This window comes from Saccoglossus kowalevskii, chromosome 8 (genome assembly GCF_978046115.1).
Source record: "Saccoglossus kowalevskii chromosome 8, keSacKowa6.1, whole genome shotgun sequence".
Taxonomy (NCBI): domain Eukaryota; kingdom Metazoa; phylum Hemichordata; class Enteropneusta; family Harrimaniidae; genus Saccoglossus; species Saccoglossus kowalevskii.
In genome coordinates this window covers 27,799,210-27,806,892 of record NC_140648.1, presented here as the reverse complement: position 1 = coordinate 27,806,892, position 7,683 = coordinate 27,799,210, and the positions used below count along the sequence as shown (strand labels likewise).

The following is a 7,683-nucleotide window of genomic DNA, read 5'->3' as shown; positions in this document are numbered from 1 at the left end:
TGTACACCTAAAATTAAAAAAAAACGCTAATGCGAATAATGACAAATACAATAATTTTATTTTCTGACCTGCGGAATTCAGGTCAACTGAACGTTTAAATAAATAAAAAATGCTGGTAAAAAACTTTTATATTATGCAAATGCTCACTTTCTAATATCTCAATGTATGTCTGGGCATGTGTTTGGTGACGATCATTGTCTAGTCAAACTACAAACACGCGATGTACGTATACACTGTATATGTAAATATTGAATTAGGTAATAGTTGACATTGAAACCAATACTACACAGTCTGCTTGTGTCGATGCATTTACAAACATTTTCGGTGGACGATACTTGGACCGGACTCGTCGTACTCCTGTTTGCTGACCCAGCTCTGTTGAAAGGTTGAGAGAGAAGCCAAGATGGAGCCACCGATCCACCCTGAGTATTTCCTCTCTGGAGGGGCAATGACTTTGATCTTCATAGTATTTGGCGCCAAATTTGTAAATTCTTTCTGCAGTCTGTCGGCGATACCGGGAAACATGCTGGAACCACCAGAGAGCACCGTGTTGCCATAGAGATGTCGACGTATGTCAATGTAACATTTCTGGATACTATTGTAAAGAGTCTCGTGAACTCCGACATTTTCCATTCCTGGAATGATAATAAATAAATCGACATTAGTCTCAATAAATATATATTATATATAATGATTTCAGGTTATACGTGTTTTTAATTTTTCACTTGTATCGATATGTATTTATCGATATTGTCAATATTATGTATCATAGAGAGTTACGGGTACATGACAACTGCCCTTACCTAATAATGCTGGTTGGAACAAACACTCTGAAGCTCGGAATCTCTCGTTGCCAATGGTAATGACTGTACCGTCTGGTAGTTCGTAACTTTTTTCCAACGCAGAACTTTTGGCAGCACATTGCATTTCCTGCTCGAAGTCTAAAGCGACGTAGCAAAGTTTTTCTTTGATGTCACGAACGATTTCTCTTTCGGCTGTAAATGAGTAAAATATGAATTTTTCAGGAGAAAAACAAAATGAAACTATTTGAGGTCAATTTGGATCGTTAATTTGCATGGAAATTAAAATAACTGACCAGCCTTCGAAAAAAATTTGACGTGTCTATCGTATGTACATTCCTTCACATCGTGTATAAGAGCACTACTATGAAATTTCGGGCTATATCGATACACTTCGGTCTTTATCGTGATACTTCGCGCTTTATCGTGACACTTCGCGTATTACTGCGACACTTCGGACTTTATCGTGACACTCACCTGTAGTTGTGAAGGAGTATCCCCTTTCAGACAGTATTCTGACTAAACAATCCGTGAGATCACGTCCTGCCAAGTCCACCCTCTCTATGGCGTGTGGCAACACATAGCCTTCGTAAATAGGCACTACTAGTATATGTGATACTCCGTCGCCGCTGTCAAGTACAACACCAGTTGTACGACCAGATGCATACAGCGACAACACCGCCTGGATACTCACATACATGGCTGTATGTCTCAAACATAATCTGAAAGTCCAAAATACATTTAAAGGTTTTTGTAACAAGTCAACTTTCACGCCTATACTAATGCAATTTTGGCGGAATGAAACAGACGGTTTCGTGATTTGAATATACATGTAGTAAATTTCACATACCTGTGTAATTTTCTCTCTGTTCTGTTTCGGATTCAGTGGCGCTTCTATTAAAATAACTGGATGATCTTCTGGGGCCACTCACATCTCATTGCAGAAAGTATGGTGCCAAATCTTTTCCATATCGTCCCAGTTTGTCACCACTCCGTGTTTAATAGGATATCGGATGTTTAAAATACGTCTTTTGCTTTGTGCTTCGTCTCCAATAAAACTGTCTTTCTTACCCATTCCTTGCATTGCGACCTGGGACAGAATTGAGACACGTTATGAACAAGATACGTACCGTGATGCCAATTCGAAATACATATCATATGTATACCATTGTCATGATAACAACCGAAGTCCACACATGTAAACCCCAAACATTGCTTTGTGCTTCGTCTCCAATAAAACTGTCCTTTTTGCCCATTCCTTGCATTATGTGGGAAACTGTTTTTGTTTATTTTTCCCGTCGGGCGGACAGCGTCACTCTGTATGTTTATTTTTATGTTCATAGTTACTTTATACTCTATTTATGTTTGATCTTAATTATTGTAATCCTGTTAATTGATTTAATTAATCCCTGACACCTGGTCAGCGCAATGTATTGTTTTGGCGGCACCTCTCATGTGCGCTATATAATGCGTGACCATTTCCAGAATAAATCAGAGTTTTTTCAACCATCAATCGAACGTCTCTCCGTGATATCGTCTTTCCCGACCGAAGGGAAGGAAAAACGCCATGAAGAAACCTACTCGTATCTTTATAAGAGTCAAGATGCCATTATAAAAGACATAACACTTATATAATATTGTCATAATAAAATCCGAAGTCCATACATTTACACCTATAAACATATTGTTTGTAGTAAATGTTAGCGGTGGCACAACGTTTCTGCTTACCTGATACCGTGGTCTTCCAACGACGGAGGGGAAGACGGCACGTGGTGCGTCATCGCCAGCAAATCCAGCTTTCAGTTACACATGCCGGAACCATTGTCCACTACCAAGGCGGCAACTTCATCGTCCATGGCGAATATTTTGCGTAATCACAAGTCACTAATAGGGTAAACAGAACGAAGAATTTCATACGCGAGATTATACAATATCCAGCAACGTGTCCGATAAACAAATTGGATTTATTAAAGATAACATTCCATTTTACCTGACTTAATCTGGTAAGGTTATCCCGTCTTCGCAAGTGAATACTTCTTTGCTCGGCTGTTATCGGAGTATGTCTGCCGAAGCCTCAGTAGCGATTCTTTATAGCCGTTGAGGGCCTTGTTGTTACACCGTGATGTTAGTCTGAAGGTATGCACATTGATGACTCATCGTTGGTCTCTCCGCTGGCGATGACTGTTATGAGCCCCAAACTGCAAACTCTGACCATATGCGTGTCGTAACGTTATTTTTCTATCGATTCAGCAATTATTTAAAAAATAAAGAGCTGTATGCCGATTTTCATATTTTCTCAACAGAAAAAACTTCGAGATAATCTAAAAACATATAATTACGCCAAGTATCCAACACACATGTTTATTATTTCTGTGTATTAATTTTAATCCCAGTTTATTACTACTTTCATAGATAACATAATTCGTTATTTATTTTTTTACGAACTGAAATATAAAGTAATAGTTTGTGGCATTATGCCCAAATATGGAGAATCATGTATTTCATAACGAGATATTCCTATCTCCCAGCGATAATGCAATAGTGAGCGGGTCTGTAATCTAATAAATTTCACGGTTGTTAGTTGTTGTTGTTTTTGACCAATTAAGGAAAACACGTGCACAAATCCCCGGTTTTGTTGTTTACAGGTTTCAGCAACAGGTGGTCATATGCTATATGGTCATAAGCCGATCATAATGTACACTCAGTTTGATGAGTCATTTGATGTCTGCTTGAAACGAGGCCAAAGGTCAAACAACTGCGCTGTGCTGAGCAACACAATACAATACATACATGTGGTCTCGATCGGGACTTATTTACTCAGATTATAACAAACCTTGATTAAGAATGGGATTCCGCCATATTCCATTTTGCTTGGCATCCCTATATGCTCGCGTACGGACTCAATACAACAGTGAATGCAATATATTATTATTATTATTATTATTATTATTATTATTATTATTATTATTATTATTATTATTATTATTATTATTATTATTATTATTATTATTATTATTTTATTTCCATTTCTCTAAAGAAATATACCCCACTAACCTAGAGGAACAGGTTACAATGCATATAAAAAAAAGGTTAAAGCGCGACTTTAATCGCCTCAATAAAATAAAATATTATAACTCATCTATTGAAGAACTCACACTAACAAATTATATCTAATCTGAAAAGCTGTGTATACAAATCTTGCAAGAATTTGGATGATTTCATTGTTATCCTGAGAAAAAATATATATAAGTTTACTGATAGGCGAAAGGAGCTCAAATTGCGGTTCAATGCAGTTAATTCGATCAAAAAGTGGTTTTCGAATATGGTTATATGTTGGACAAACTACCAGAAAATGAGTCTCATCTTCATCAGCGTCTGTACATATTTGACAGGTTCTATTTTCCACTGGAGTTCCATAATATCTACCGGTCTCAATGTGTAACTTATGATTAGTGCACCGGAGTTTAGTTAAAGCTTGTCTGTACAGGGGAACACGAACGATATCCAAATAATTCTCATAAAAAATATTTGTTTGAAATTTGCGAAACGTTCGTAACTTATTTCTACTGTTTGGGGATCTACGAACATCGTCAAATAAAGCATCTTTCCAAATTTTCAATAATAATCTCTTTCTTTCCAATTAACAACGTTGTTTCATCAGTAATTTGGGAGATACATCTATTCTCCCAAATAGTATGCATATTGTGTTTAATTAATAATTTCTTAATAGCTAAAGCAAAAGATATACATGTGCGCATGCGCATAATTTTATATTTAAATATGTAATAATGACGAGAATGTTTTTTTTGTAACACTCCTGAGAAATCTTCTAATGGGCATGTGCACTGGTTGTTTCGATACGTAGAATCCGATTTGAGCTACATTATGGAAAATCAAACAACAAATATTAAACAATATATTTGTTCGTCCATGTCACAACTTGAAACCGACAGTTAGTATTCTATTCACGAGTTTATTACGTGGAGAACAATGTGTATATGTGGGTCTTTGGGAATAAGGGAAGGAATTGTATTTGCACATAGTTCAAACACTCTATGGTTACATCGTGCGTCTGGTGTGAGGTAATGGTGTCACCGTACTGAACAAATTGACTTGCTGTCACGTTAGTAACAACTACTTATCACAACAAATTATTTGGTCTGCTCATAATCAACGGAGAGCACACACCGCTGGTGGCGTACGAACGTTCCCAGTGACGTTATACATTTCAAAACCCAGCCAAGCAGACTTTACGATTAGATTAAGTAATTCAGAATATACATTTATACAAACATAAATTAACTCTGCATTTTAATGTCAAAACAAACATTACGATTAAGACTTTCCGTTTTCGACATTGTGAAATTATTTTGTTTTTAAGCAGGAAAATACGGAGCAAAATTAATTAAAGTTATTGCTCATACACGAGTTGTTGGACACATTGCATCATAGCTTGTAATTTGTATTCAGCTTTTTAATGAGTTATAATTTAAAACATATGAAATGCAAAAATAATGCAAATTATATTTTTCCGTAATATCCTTTTGTAAAGTATGAAATTATCATTAGTGTGCATATAAAATACATTTCCTTATGAATTATTTTCAATATTTTTTTAATTATCTTGTTATAATCATTATCGCTGTGTTATACAGTTCGTCTTTAGCCTGTTAACGTTTAGATAATGCCCCCGAAATGGGTAATACTGTAAATTCAAGACCGTGACAACAAAAGGACCGAGGTGAGCCATATAAATATTACCGATTTAAGAATCACATTTTAACACGAAACACATTGTTTCAAAATATCTGGATGCATTAATTGGGAATATATTTATTCTGTGTCATTTACATAATTAGTAAGAAAAATTAACACTAAAACAATCTTTCGTGCACGGACAAGGCGAAGTAGAGATAATTGAAGTACATGCGGATCGTATGTCTGATTACGTTATATATCACATTCACGTATTAATTCATGTATTAATGAATGACGTCACTAGTATACTACTGGTATATTTGCAAATAATACAACTATAAATTGCGTCCCCTATCGTCGAAATGTTTCTGTCCAAATGACGCAAACATCTCAAAATGTTTCTGGTTTGACACTATGCTTATTTTAAAGATAGTTAGAAAATATATAAATTCGAATAACGCGAGAGTTATTAAGCCGCATATACAAAAGGTACTATGACAAATTCATGCAACCTCACCTTGCCGGTATGCAAATGTTTGTTTCACTCAAGTTCAGTGTACATTTCTTAAGAATTGTTTAAAGGTCACTGATTGCTTCGACTCGAAAATTATGAAAAGTAATGTTGTTAGCAATGCTCCCTGAAACGTAAATATATCGATGACTTTGGTGTAAACGTGCCCCTTGCTTTAGTTTTTGGCACTGCTAATTTATGTAATTGAGACAAAAACACCATGGTATCTTCAACAGATTGTTATTAAATTATCTTTCCGTTAATTCCGTCTCTCATGGCAATTGAGTCCAGGTATATACAAAGCAGAATTAGTAGATACGTCGAAAAAACCAACCAACAAACAAACTGCTGACTGTTCTTCAGTTACGCAGTGGCAGATTTCACGTTAGATGTGGACCATTAGAAACTCGGGACGATAGCAGAATTGAAAACAAAAACTGCTGGGATTAATAACAGAAAAACAAATTCTCCAAGTCTAAATCTGCATGGGGGGGTCACACATTAGGAAAAACAAAATACAGCGAATTCATCATAGAAAAAATTTAGCATAAAGACACACATGACTGCCCTGAACATGCTAACCCAGGAACACCAGTGTACAACGTTAGTACCAATATTCATTAGGGAAGAAGCCTACTCATGAATTCAAATACCCAGAATTTATCTATTTTTTTTAATAAATTGTACTTCTGGGCAATATAAGAATATTGACTTAAAAGAAGTTGGGGGTCACCAGCTTAATTTTCGAGAAAATGATGGTTTTATTTTAGTGGATAGTGGCTATTTTGACAGTATTGTAGTACTTTTACCATAGGTTCCTATGGCAGAGATATTATGCCATATTTCAAATTGTAGGTTGGTGACATGATGGGTTACTTTTTGTTTTTCTGAATTATTTCAAAAATCTGGGTTTAAAGAAGTGTCAAAAAATGCAATTTTTGTTCAACATTGTGCTCAATGGAATTGTTCTAAAAATGGCGATTTTAGAAAAATATAAGAACAAGTTTCTCAAAATTCGTCACCGTAACACACAATAGAATGTTATTTCATGGTGTCATTGGACAATAGCTTCATGATTTTTCATAGTAAACTAATGAACATTGTCATGCGAATTATGACCAATTTTTTCAAAAATGATGGGTAGACTTCTACCTTAAACTGGTACCTCCGGAAGACCCATTGTCGCTGTCACAAATTATAGAAAATCATCTCTCTTCAGTCTGTCCTTTGTTGAGTCTCTGCTATCACACATAAGAGATACTACGGATTACCTTGCCTATCTAGCAGCAATCTAACACATTCTACCACCAGATACTAGCAACCCTGATTGAGGGGTTGAAGGCATACATACAGTATTGCCTAAATTGCTGATACACAAATGTACCATGCATTAAAAAATACATAAAATAGCAGGCATCATACTAAACTGTCTTTCAACAACATGTATTACATTCAGACACGTAGAGTCACGATGGGCACCACCCCGTCCAATATGCTAACATATTAGATCAGATGAAACGCTACTCAACACCTAGGCACCAAACCACTTTGTTGAAAAACGTTTCATCCATCGACGACATCTTCGCCATCTGGGGTCACGGGGAAGGCCAGCTTATTATATTCTTGAGTTTATTTAACTAACAAAATTTTTATGAAATATAAGAGAGACGTAAA

The 7,683-nt window shown here is 35.8% G+C and overlaps 1 pseudogene; it reads right to left on the bottom strand.

The window, feature by feature from the left end:
• Window positions 1-309: 309 nt before the first annotated feature.
• On the bottom strand, window positions 310-2,656 carry LOC100378196 (actin, cytoplasmic-like; annotated as a pseudogene).
• Window positions 2,657-7,683: the final 5,027 nt, after the last annotated feature.